At 45.3% G+C, this 13,676-nt stretch overlaps 1 protein-coding gene across 1 annotated transcript in view; it reads left to right on the forward strand.

Moving 5' to 3' along the window:
• Positions 1–2,779: 2,779 nt before the first annotated feature.
• The window catches only part of CCDC92B (coiled-coil domain containing 92B), a 246,816-nt gene continuing 235,919 nt past the window's right edge, over positions 2,780–13,676 (forward strand). The window contains exon 1 of the mRNA XM_082246214.1: positions 2,780–2,882. The gene's annotated coding sequence lies outside the window, so the exon portion shown is untranslated. The remainder of the gene's footprint in view (positions 2,883–13,676) is intronic.

The following is a 13,676-nucleotide window of genomic DNA, read 5'->3' on the forward strand; positions in this document are numbered from 1 at the left end:
TTGGCATTTGGAGAAATCCTGGGAATTTGATATGTCCCAATATTTCCGTGCCAAGCTGGCCAGTGATGACCTGGGAGAGTGTGGCAAATTCTCGCGTTTAGGAAATCGCCTTGGCATTTGGAGAAATCCTGGGAATTTGATATGTCCCAATATTTCCGTGCCAAGCTGGCCAGTGATGACCTGGGAGAGTGTGGCAAATTCTCGCGTTTAGGAAATCGCCTTGGCATTTGGAGAAATCCTGGGAATTTGATATGTCCCAATATTTCCGTGCCAAGCTGGCCAGTGATGACCTGGGAGAGTGTGGCAAATTCTCGCGTTTAGGAAATCGCCTTGGCATTTGGAGAAATCCTGGGAATTTGATATGTCCCAATATTTCCGTGCCAAGCTGGCCAGTGATGACCTGGGAGAGTGTGGCAAATTCTCGCGTTTAGGAAATCGCCTTGGCATTTGGAGAAATCCTGGGAATTTGATATGTCCCAATATTTCCGTGCCAAGCTGGCCAGTGATGACCTGGAAGAGTGTGGCAAATTCTCGCGTTTAGGAAATCGCCTTGGCATTTGGAGAAATCCTGGGAATTTGATATGTCCCAATATTTCCGTGCCAAGCTGGCCAGTGATGACCTAGGAGAGTGTGGCAAATTCTCGCGTTTAGGAAATCGCCTTGGCATTTGGAGAAATCCTGGGAATTTGATATGTCCCAATATTTCCGTGCCAAGCTGGCCAGTGATGACCTGGGAGAGTGTGGCAAATTCTCGCGTTTAGGAAATCGCCTTGGCATTTGGAGAAATCCTGGGAATTTGATATGTCCCAATATTTCCGTGCCAAGCTGGCCAGTGATGACCTGGGAGAGTGTGGCAAATTCTTGCGTTTAGGAAATCGCCTTGGCATTTGGAGAAATCCTGGGAATTTGATATGTCCCAATATTTCCATGCCAAGCTGGCCAGTGATGACCTGGGAGAGTGTGGCAAATTCTTGCGTTTAGGAAATCGCCTTGGCATTTGGAGAAATCCTGGGAATTTGATATGTCCCAATATTTCCGTGCCAAGCTGGCCAGTGATGACCTGGGAGAGTGTGGCAAATTCTCGCGTTTAGGAAATCGCCTTGGCATTTGGAGAAATCCTGGGAATCTGATATGTCCCAATATTTCCGTGCCAAGCTGGCCAGTGATGACCTGGAAGAGTGTGGCAAATTCTCGCGTTTAGGAAATCGCCTTGGCATTTGGAGAAATCCTGGGAATTTGATATGTCCCAATATTTCCGTGCCAAGCTGGCCAGTGATGACCTGGGAGAGTGTGGCAAATTCTCGCGTTTAGGAAATCGCCTTGGCATTTGGAGAAATCCTGGGAATTTGATATGTCCCAATATTTCCGTGCCAAGCTGGCCAGTGATGACCTGGGAGAGTGTGGCAAATTCTCGCGTTTAGGAAATCGCCTTGGCATTTGGAGAAATCCTGGGAATCTGATATGTCCCAATATTTCCGTGCCAAGCTGGCCAGTGATGACCTGGAAGAGTGTGGCAAATTCTCGCGTTTAGGAAATCGCCTTGGCATTTGGAGAAATCCTGGGAATTTGATATGTCCCAATATTTCCGTGCCAAGCTGGCCAGTGATGACCAGGGAGAGTGTGGCAAATTCTCGCGTTTAGGAAATCGCCTTGGCATTTGGAGAAATCCTGGGAATTTGTTATGTCCCAATATTTCCGTGCCAAGCTGGCCAGGAAGAAGAAAAAGCCTTGAGAACCTGAGCCTATCCTGCAGACGCCTGCTCCCACCCACCCGAATATGCATTGGGCGAACAGGCCCTTCTGTCTGTCCTCCGTAAAGAGGTATACCTTCTTTCCCCTTTTACAGTTGAGCCGAAGCACACAGACGGGACCAGCAGGGAAGAACAGCAGGGAAGCATTTTGATAGGCATTTACTATGAATGTCATAATAAACAAGCCTCTCTACTAATCCCATAGAAAACTAAAACTAGCCTTCTCTTTACTACAAGTGAATTGTAGGACTGTCTGTCTATACAGATTCTTTTTAACCCATTGCACATAGAACCTGCAGACCCCTCCAGGACTCACCTCTCAGAGTTCCCTTATATATCCGCAGCAACCTTTCTGACCAACCCCCTAGAATGGAACACTGAGAGAGAGGAGCGGCAAAATCCGTTGAGCCTAGCCGGCTTCCTGGAACTCCTTCCCGGGCACAGTAACTGAATTTCTCTTTTTCAGGACTTCCGCAGGTGGTTTCGCGGGCTTTCTCCAACTGCCAATCCGACGTCCTGGAAGCGGGAATCGGCCGCTTCTGTGGACTCTCCCCGGTCATTTCTAGTCAGCTAGATGTTGTAATCTGGGCAAGTATCACATCCCCGGGATTTCTACAAATGAAAAGCCGCTTTTCTTAGGGAAACCAGTTTGGTAGCGAAGTCCCCGGGAAGTGATCCTTACACAGGTTACCAGGAGGGAAGACCGGGGGGAGGGTGACAGGTGTGAGGCGTTTATTCTTCTGTGACATGGAGGGAAGTATATTGGTCCAACAGAGATGGCTTTGAGGAGTGCAGCTCTTTGCCCTGTGAATGGCACTGGTGGGAGGGGTCAGTGATGAGGTAGCTGGTCGCCCCCCCCCCTTCTCTCTGCGGTCCTCAGTAAGGGGGAGCCTCTAGTTCCTGTCACGTTGTTTTGGGTACGCCTCCTCCTTGCCCCGCCTCATCCTGGCCCGATGCCTCGTCTCATGGGGGGGCTGCAGTAATAGCTGAGGAGGATCGCCCGTCCCTGAGTAATGACGCCAAGGACTGGGGGGAGGGAGGGATTGTTTACATGAGCCTTGCACGATACTGCGCCACGATCAGTGCTAATGAGGTGACTCCGCAGCCCAGGCCGGATCTCCGTGTGTGCAGGTAAGACGGCCGTACTGTGCATGGGGACCCTTCAATCTGTGGAGGATGCGGAGCCCTTTGGGGGGGGGGGAGGGTGAAATCTTAGCTACGTCTATAGGATGGATTTGTGTTTATACTGAGCTGGGCTTTCCATACTTTGTAATGTTCCCTGTCCATGGTGCTGATTACTCCTAACCTCTCATTGACATCACCACAAGGGCAGACAGAAAACAATGGTCTCCTCTGTCCCCCCTTGTACAGGACAATGCTGGGTTCAGGTGAGTTCACATCAGAAAGGTGTGCAGAGGAAAAGATGTGATTCTGTGTGTTTTCCCACACTGCACCTTTATGAGATGTACGCAGGTACCATTCATTTTTAATGGCACCCCAATCACATCTAACCATTGCAGCCACTAAACCCCATGGTACCACAGAACCATGCAATTTCTTAAAAGTCACACCTGCCATACTGTTTCCACATTCCCGTGAGTTTGGCAGTCTATTAAAATGAAGGTGCGCTAATCAATTGGGGATGGTTAAAAATAGGATCTGGTGTGATGTGAAAACATAAACAAGGGGTCTAGAATAAACCAACAAAATGTGCTAATAAGAAAAATTGGATTATATCAACAAAATGTGCTAATAACATATATAAAGAATTCCTGGATACAAAATAAAGCCACAGCAATCACAGTGAAAACACCAATATGTGACTCAGGTGTATATCGTGATAAAAGGCAATCCCAAAATATGCACAAATATAGTCCAAATAAAAACTTCTTATGATGAAGCCATGGTGCTGAAAGGGTGAGAGTCACGTGAATAAAGTTCAGTATTCCACCACCAGCATAGCTTCTTACCGGAAAGATGAAAATTAGGGCATATACATATGTAATTCCGCTCCAGAGATCAAACATCAAAGTGGGCTGGAAAGATGTAACCCCTAACACCATCCAAGTGGAGTGGAAGTGATGAGCCTCTTACCAGATCAATATATGGGTAGAGCTGTAAACCAACAAACACTTTTCTCTTCCAATACGGTATGGTAATGGGTGGATCTCTGGTGGGTTATCGCTGTTCTTATCCTCAGTATCATTTGGAGCTTGGCAGAGAAGCAGTCCAGGAACGCTGTTATTTAGTCATCCAGCCCTGGGGACAGGACACGACTGGGCTGACTAGGCACAGCTTACTACTCGTATTAGTAAGCTTACTACGAGTTACTTACCATGAGTAGTAAGCTGTGCCTAGTCAGCCCAGTCGTGTCCTGTCCCCAGGGCTGGATGACTAAATAACAGCGTTCCTGGACTGCTTCTCTGCCAAGCTCCAAATGATACTGAGGATAAGAACAGCGATAACCCACCAGAGATCCACCCATTACCATACCGTGTTGAAAGAGAGAAGTGTTTGTTGGTTTACAGCTCTACCCATATATTGATCTGGTAAGAGGCTCATCACTTCCACTCCACTTGGATGGTGTTAGGGGTTACATCTTTCCAGCCCACTTTGGTGTTTGATCTCTGGAGCTGAATTACATATGTATATGCCCTAATTTTCATCTTTCCGGTAAGAAGCTACGCTGGTGGTGGGATACTGAACTTTATTCACATGACTCTCACCCTTTCAGCACCATGGCTTCATCATAAGAAGTTTTTATTTGGACTATATTTGTGCATATTTTGGGATTGCCTTTTATCACGATATACACCTGAGTCACATATTGGTGTTTTCACTGTGATTGCTGTGGCTTTATTTTGTATCCAGGAATTCTTTATATATGTTATTAGCACATTTTGTTGATATAATCCGATTTTTCTTATTAGCACATTTTGTTGGTTTATTCTAGACCCCTTGTTTATGTTTTCACATCACACCAGATCCTATTTTGAACCATCCCCAATTGATTAGCGCACCTGATACACACCCCTATCCACTTCACTATTTAAAGCTCTAAGGTAGCAGCTTTTCATTACTCAATCAGCGCACTTTCCAATTTTCATTCACTTCTATTAGGGCTCTTTCACACGGGCGTTCCGATCAGATCCGCCTGTCAGTTTTTTAGGCGGATCTGATCGGATCCTCCATGCAGCTCTATGGGGCAGCGGATGTCAGCGGAGACACCTCCGCTTACACCCGCTGCCATCCGCACCCAATCCTGTGCGTAAAATCTGGACGGATGGAAACCCTATTTTTCCATCCGTTCAGTAATCGGATCGGATCTGATGAGAGCGGACAAGCGGTCCGCTCTCATCCGATCCCCCATAGAGGGCAGCGGGGGCTGAGACACCTCCCTCTCCGCTCTGCAAGCGGAGACGGAGCTGTCATCCGCCGGCTCAGCGGGGATCGCGGATCGATCCCCGCTGAGCAACACGGATCCAGCCTACAGAGGCGGACCGTGTGAAAGAGCCCTTAGAATGAAGGAGCCGTCAAAAATAGAACACGCAGGAATTTGATCATTCTGGTGTGAGCCGGCCATTGAAACGTACAACTTACTGCACCGCTGACACCATAGCATGTCGCAAGGCGCTCCAGTGCATAGACCTAAATAAAATATTTTGTGACGCTTTAATAAAATGTACCTTCTATCACCCGTGTAATGAAAAATGTTCATCAACCAAGAGGGAGAGCTTAAAGTGGAACTTCTGCATTAACCACTTCTGGTCCAGAAGGATTTGCCCCCTTAATGACTAGGCCCTATTTTGCAAATCGGCACTTCGTTAATTTAACGGACAATTGCGCAGTCGAGTGACGCTGTACCCAAAAAAAATTGACGTCCTTTTTTCCCCACAAATAGAGCTTTCTGTTGGTGGTATTTGATCACCTCTGCAATTTTTATTTCTTGCGCTATACTGTAAACAATAAATAAGAGCGACAATTTTGAAAAAAAAAAAACAATATATTTCACATTCTGCTATATGACATTCTCAAAAAAAAAAAAATTAAAAAATCAGAATTTTTTAACATTTTAGGCCAATTTGTTTTCTGCTACATATTTTTGTTAAAAAAAATCGCAATAAGCTTATTTTGATTGGTTTGCGCAAAAGTTAGCGCGTCTACTAACTAGAAAGCTTTAATGTCATTTTTAGTGGTTCTCTTTTTTTTTTTTACTAGTAATGGCGGCAATTTGCGATTTTTTTTTTTTTTTTTTTTTGCGGGACTGCAGCATTGCGGCGAACAGATCGGACCCCTAACTTACATTTTTGACTCTTTTGGGGTACCAGTGACATTACTACAGTAATCAGTACTAAAAATATGCACTGTTACTGTAATAATGACACTGGCAGGGAAGGGATTAACAGTATAGGTGATCAAGGGGTTAAATGTGACCCGTAGTAAAAAGGCTGCGGGTGGTCGGGAAGTGGTTAAAGCAGAGTTCAACCCAAAAGTGGAACTTCTGCTTTAACTACTCCTGACCCCGACATGCCACATTTAGTATGTCGTTTTTTTTTTGGGGGGGGGGGGGGGGGACAGGTACCTAGATTTGCCAGCCACAAGCTTTCACAGCCGGTTGCCCACACTAGAGATGTCCGCGCCTCCGAGAGGACAGGGAGAGGAGCGAGGCTTGAGGCGGCCGCATGCTGACTTTTAATAAATACAAAAACGAGTGGAACTCCACTTTTACACCCACATGCAGCAAATATGCGTCTGTTGGTGGCCAAAGTTTCTATGTTTAGAGTAGTAATGATCAAGAGCTGCCTGATCATGTTACTGCCATCCAATAACAGTAATCACATGATTGGGCAGTATGTCCCAATCCCCGGGTGTAAAGGTCCAGTTAAGGGTAAGCCAGGGCTGGGTGGGTAGGGGTTAAAGGCATAGTTCACCTTTACCAAAAACTGCCTATGCAGATAAGGGGCATCTATAGTTAAAGTGGTTGTAAACCCTTACATATACCTAGTAAAGTGACTGTCCTCAGGTGATAGATTGAGATAAAACAAATCCTGCTACATACATTGTACCTGTTTATCTATGGTCGTCTTTCCCCTTCATCCATTCAAAGTGCAGAATTTATACAGGATCTCTCAGCTCTGAAAAGCACCGGCAGAGAGCTGAAGTGAGGAGAGCCCTGAGAGCTGATTGGATGGAAGGAACACACCCCCCTTCACACAGTAACAGAGCTGAGGCTGCTGATCACAAGCTGTGCCCTCCCCGTCACTTTTTTTTGGGTTGGTGTAAGGAAAACTTGTCAGAAGTGATTCATGTTGATTGCAGAGGAACGAAGCAACAGACAGAAATGACACCTAATGCTCTGGATTGAGACAAGCACACACTATAGAGGGATATGCTTTGTTCGTATTTCATGTCTGAGGTTTACAACCACTTGAAAAACTAGCCGTGCAGCAAGTTGATTAATATCCTTCCTATAGGTGTAGGCCATTCACATACCTCATGAAGCCTGACTGGAGAACGTCCAGGGTGTTGCTAAGGACGTTATTAAGAGAAGTGCGACTGTTACTGCTCACCTTCGCCATCCCAGGCGCCAGCTCTTTCTCCGTTTCAAACCCCCTCGCATGCATTTTACTGTCCCTTGATGCAAAAGTTCTGAGCTCAGCGTTTGAGCCCCGTTTCACACTACTGCGTGTGCGGGGTTCGCATGTAATGTCGGAGCGCACTGCTCCGACATTACATGCGATCAGCTGTGCGGTGCGAGTTTAGCCATACAGTTTGTATGGCTAAATTCGCATCGCACCCGCAGCAAACACGCACAGGAGGCATTTTTGCTGCCGCATCAGGATCGGATCGCACAGCGGTTCACACTTGTGCGATCCGATCCTGTGCGAACTGCACGATCGCACTGCGATATGCGATCAAACTGGGGGTGTCGTTAAGATTACATTGACACCCCCAGCGGATCGCATTTGGCAGTGTGAACTGCCGGGGGTGCGTGTGCGATGCGGGAACAGGCTGCGAGTTCGCAGCCTTCCCGCATCGCATCAGTGTGAACCGAGCCTGAGAGCTCACTCCTGTGATGGTGCAGGTAAACAAAATGCTAGACTTCTTTTAGCAACATCGTAGGAGTTTTCCAGCCAGGCTTCTTGGGGTACCTAAACGACCTACACCTATAAAATGGGCATTATTTAACTTTGGTCAAAGCTGCACATTTTGTTTTTATCTACAGATGCCCCTTATCTGCATATTCAGTTTTTTTGTGAAAGGTGAACGATGGATTTAACCCCTCCCCCACCTAGCTGTTGCATCGGTTTAACTTGGCTTCATACCTGGGGGGCATGAGGTATGTAAATGGCCTACACCTATAGCAAGGACATTTTTTAACCACTTAAGGACCAAGCCTATTTCTGACATTTTTTGTTTACAAGTTAAAATCCGTATTTTTTGCTATAAAATTAGTTATAACCTCCAAACATTCTATATATATATATATATATATATATATATATATATATATATATATATATATATAAAGTTCAAGGGGGCCGAATACTTTCGCAAGGCACTGTGTGTATGTATGTATATATATATATATATATTAGTTTATATTATTACATTTATTTTATATATATATATATATATATTAGTTTATATTATTACATTATATTTTCAAGCTAGCTGGAAAACATCACATTTTTGGGTATATATATATATATATATATATATATATATATATATATATACACAAGTGTGTGTGTATATATATATTAGTATATATATATACACAAATATATAAGGACTCATGTCATGTAATGCAAAACGCAAGCGCTAAACGCGGGTGGCCGCGTCTGGCGTTTGAAACGCCGGTGAACACACGTCCTGAAAGCAAAAAATGGCTTTCCAAAAAATGACAATAAGCACAACTGCCTCAAAACGACTGTAAGACCCCGTTCAGACAGGGGCGACACGACTTGGTGGGGCGACCTGTGAAGTCGCGGTGCACAGCGTGACTTGCCTCGGCGCGACTTGCACGGACTTCATATCATTGAAGTCAATGCAAGACGCCTCCAGGTCGCCCCAAAGTAGTACAGAACCCTTTTTCTAAGTCGGAGCGACTTGTGTCGCTCCTATTAGAACGGGTCCTGTACTATTCAATGGCAGGCGACCCACCGCGACTTGTCAGGCGACCAAGTTGCCTGACAAGTCGCGCTAGTGTGAATGGGGGCTAAACGACTCAGTGTACATGGACAGATAAGATAATATAGAGGAGGGTTCAGGGGCTTCTGAAAAAAACGCCCAACTGCTCCTAAACATCTGTTTACAAGTAGCAGTGTACATGAGGACTTAATCTAAAAAATAAATATTGGATCCTGTTCCCCTAAAACATGTTACATAGCACAGTGCTTGTGCTGTGTCATTTGGCCCCCTGTAACACCTGAAATACCTGGCTGATCCTGCCTGGCTATACCCTCTCTCTGCTCTGTAAACTGAGCAGGGTATATCATGGCTGCTGAGTGGTCAGTGGCACACAGTGGTCAGTTTACGTGCCTCTGTCATCCACAGCCCTGCTCTCTGCTCTCCTCTGTGCTCCTGTGTCCTCCTCCCCCCTACCTCCCTGTCTGTCAGCTCGTACCAGTGCCCACCCCTCCTTCCTGCTGGTATCATAACTTATTGTTGTTACTACAATCTCCTCTGTTATAATAAATGCTGTTCCCCACTGTATGTGTTTTCTAAAAAAATCTACCGATAAATGCCTTATTTTATAGCACCGCTCGGCGGTCACGTGACAGCCGTATCTCTTCTCATCTCCTCTCCTTTTCCCGGCTGACATCAGCAGGGGATTCTTAGCCCCGAGCGCTTTGCTGTCAGACCTGAAGAGGAGACGGCCGGTTACGTGACGCCGATCGGCGCTATAAAATAAGGTATTTTTCGGCAGATTTTTTAGAAAACACACAGTGGGGCACAGAATTTATTATAACAGAGGGTATTGTAGTAACAACAATAAGTGAATTAAAAACCACTTTAAAATACTTTACTTACCTGCTCTGTGCAGTGGATTTACACAGAGCAGCCTGGATCCTCCTCTTCTTTGGTCTCCTCTTCCGCTCTCCTGGCCCCTCCCTCCGGCTCAGTGCCCCCACAGAAATCAGCTTGCTGTGGGGGCAACAGACCCGAGTCACAGCTCCCTGTGTCCATTCAGACACGGAGCCCCGCCCTCCTGATTGGCTAGCTGACTTTGATTAACAGCAGCGGCAGCCAATAGCGCTGCCGCTGTGTGCCAGCCAACCAGGAGGGAGAATCTCGGACGGGTGAGACACTCGTGGACATCGCTGGACAGGATGGGACCTCAGGTAAGTGTTAGGGGGGCTGCTGCACACAGAAGGTTTTTTTATCTTAATCCATAGAATGCATTCAATTAAAAAACCTTCTGACTTTACAACCCCTTTAACATCTGACTTTAGGTTCCAGTGTGTGTTGTGGCTTTAGTTTATATAAATTAGAATGGCTGGATTTATTAATAATTAGAAGAGTTAGGAGACTCATGCTGTTCCTGTAGAATTCACTGTCAGCATCCTGTAGGATAACCTTCCTACTGAATGGAAAAGGTTAAATAGCGAAAACTTGCAAAAACAATTATGTAACGGTAGCTCAAATAGAGTCGCATCTCCGTGTTTAAAGTGCTGTGATAGTTTTGTTATACTGGGGAAAGGGAGGGGGAAATTCTATGACGCACTTTGTATTCACGTTTTACTATTCAGCACCATGGTGATGAAAGGGTTATCTTTATATACTAAAGCCTTGTTTTCTATAAGCATATGTGAGATTTAATGTATTAAAATAGGGATATGGCTTCTTTTACATGGGTGGTACGCCAAACAGAGTCCTTTCTGCTCAGCGGGGGATCTATCCACCGCTCCCCGCTGAGCAGGCGGATGACAGCTCCGCCTCCGCTCTGTGTGCAGAGACGGAGCTGTCGGATCGCCGCTCTCCTCTATGGGGAGATCGGATGAGAACGGACCGCCTGTGCGTTCTCATCCGATCCGATCCTCCAGACGGATGGAAAATAGGGTTTCCATCCGTCCAGATTTCCCGGACAGGATCGGATCGGACATGTCTCCGCTGACACCCTCTGCTCCAGTAGGGCTGCATGGAGCATCCAATCAGGTCCACCTAAAAAACTGACAGGCGGATTGGATCAGAAAGCCCGCATGAAAGGGGCCAATGAGAGTTTGTCACATATAACATCTGAATGCTTCCTAGATGACACTGTTAGGTTGATTTACTAAAACTGAAGAGTGCTAAATCTGATGCAGCTCTGCATAGTAGCGATTCTGCTTCTAACTTCGGCTTGTTAAATTAAGCTAGAAGCTGATTGGTTTCTATGCAGAGCTGCACCAGATTTTGCAGTTTTAGAAAATCAACCCCTGTAGTAGCGTTTACTAAAAAAGAGTAAAAGCTGATTTTGTAGATATTATCTCTGAATGACCATTCCTCTTTAACTGCAGATAGGCAGATCTTTTATTCCTTTCATGCATAAGAAAGGTTATAATTATGATTATTAATATTATACATGATTTACAGTGCATTGCGAAAGTATTCGGCCCCCTTGAACTTTGCGACCTTTTGCCACATTTCAGGCTTCAAACATAAAGATATAAAACTGTAATTTTTTGTGAAGAAACAACAAGTGGGACACAATCATGAAGTGGAATGACATTTATTGGATATTTCAAAATTTGTTAACAAATAAAAAAATGAAAAATTGGGCATGCAAAATTATTCAGCCCCCTTAAGTTAATACTTTGTAGCGCCACCTTTTGCAGCAATTACAGTTGTAAGTCGCTTGGGGTATGTCTCTATCAGTTTTTGCACATCGAGAGACTGAAATTTTTGCCCATTCCTCCTTGCAAAACAGCTTCAGCTCAGTGAGGTTGGATGGAGAGCGTTTGTGAACAGCAGTTTTCAGTTCTTTCCACAGATTCTCGATTGGATTCAGGTCTGGACTTTGACTTGGCCATTCTAACACCTGGATATGTTTATTTGTGAACCATTCCATTGTAGATTTTGCTTTATGTTTTGGATCATTGTCTTGTTGAAAGACAAATCCCCGTCCCAGTCTCAGGTCTTTTGCAGACTCCATCAGGTTTTCTTCCAGAATGGTCCTGTATTTGGCTCCATCCATCTTCCCATCAATTTTAACCATCTTCCCGGTCCCTGCTGAAGAAAAGCAGGCCCAAACCATGATGCTGCCACCACCATGTTTGACAGTGGGGATGGTGTGTTCAGGGTGATGTGCTGTGTTGCTTTTACGCCAAACATAACATTTTGCATTGTTGCCAAAAAGTTTGATTTTGGTTTCATCTGACCAATGCGCCTTCTTCCACATGTTTGGTGTGTCTCCCAGGTGGCTTGTGGCAAACTTTAAATGACACTTTTTATGGATATCCTTAAGAAATGGCTATCTTCTTGCCACTCTTCCATAAAGGCCAGATTTGTGCAGTATACAACTGATTGTTGTCCTATGGACAGAGTCTCTCACCTCAGCTGTAGATCTCTGCAGTTCATCCAGAGTGATCATGGGCCTCTTGGCTGCATCTCTGATCAGTCTTCTCCTTGTATGAGCTGAAAGTTTAGACGGACGGCCAGGTCTTCGTAGATTTGCAGTGGTCTGATACTCCTTCCATTTCAATATTATCGCTTGCCCAGTGCTCCTTGGGATGTTTAAAGCTTGGGAAATTTTTGTATCCAAATCCAGCTTTAAACTTCTCCACAACAGTATCTCGGACCTGCCTGGTGTGTTCCTTGTTCTTCATGATGCTCTCTGCGCTTTAAACGGACCTCTGAGACTATCACAGTGCAGGTGCATTTATACAGAGACTTGATTACACACAGGTGGATTCTATTTATCATCATTAGTCATTTAGGTCAACATTGAATCATTCAGAGATCCTCACTGAACTTCTGGAGAGAGTTTGCTGCACTGAAAGTAAAGGGGCTGAATAATTTTGCATGCCCAATTTTTCAGTTTTTTATTTGTTAAAAAAGTTTGAAATATCCAATAAATTTCGTTCCACTTTATGATTGTGTCCCACTTGTTGTTGATTCTTCACAAAAAATTACAGTTTTATATCTTTATGTTTGAAGCCTGAAATGTGGCAAAAGGTCGCAAAGTTCAAGGGGGCTTAATACTTTCGCAAAGGCACTGTATATTATGCTAATAGTTTGTATAGTGCTTTACAAAATAGAAGGTGATATGTGTTCGAGAAAGCTTCCAATCTAAACAAAGGAGCGGGGGTTGGCAAGCCGTTGATCACGATTAAACGGTCGACCGCAGGGAGCCGACAGGTGCATCCTGACCACTGCTCTGCCTTCCCCAGCCTCCGTTGCTCTCATGTTCACTGCAGAGTAGAGAGGGGGAGGCAGCATAGTGCTGGATGGAGGACGGAAGCTGCCTCAGTGATTGGTTGATTTCCCATAGACACGAATGTGCCTTGCCAAGCTGACCAAGGTTTCCCATAGACGCCAATGTTAACCACCTTCATACCGGGCCATAGTAAAATGACGCCGGCAGGAAAGGCTCCTCGATCCGGGCGGATGTCATATGACTGGCTGTCAATCACAGCCGGTTACAGAATGTCAACAGAGAACACTATAACTAGCTGTCACCGTGTTCTCCTCCTCACACACTGATCCTGTGTGAGGAGGAGATTGCGGTAACAGCTAGTTACCAATTACAGTGCACCCCAAAACACACTCATTCCCCCCCCCCCCCCAAAAAAGAGGACCTGTCACTAACCCATCAAGGTACCTGTCACCAGCCCATCAGAGTACTCGAGTACCTGTCACCAGCCCATCAGGTACTTTGATGACAGGTACTCGGGTACTCTGATGGGCTGGTGACAGGTATTCGGGTACTCTAAAACAGGT

This window comes from Pelophylax lessonae, assembly GCF_965119305.1.
Source record: "Pelophylax lessonae genome assembly, chromosome: 2".
NCBI classification, from domain to species: domain Eukaryota; kingdom Metazoa; phylum Chordata; class Amphibia; order Anura; family Ranidae; genus Pelophylax; species Pelophylax lessonae.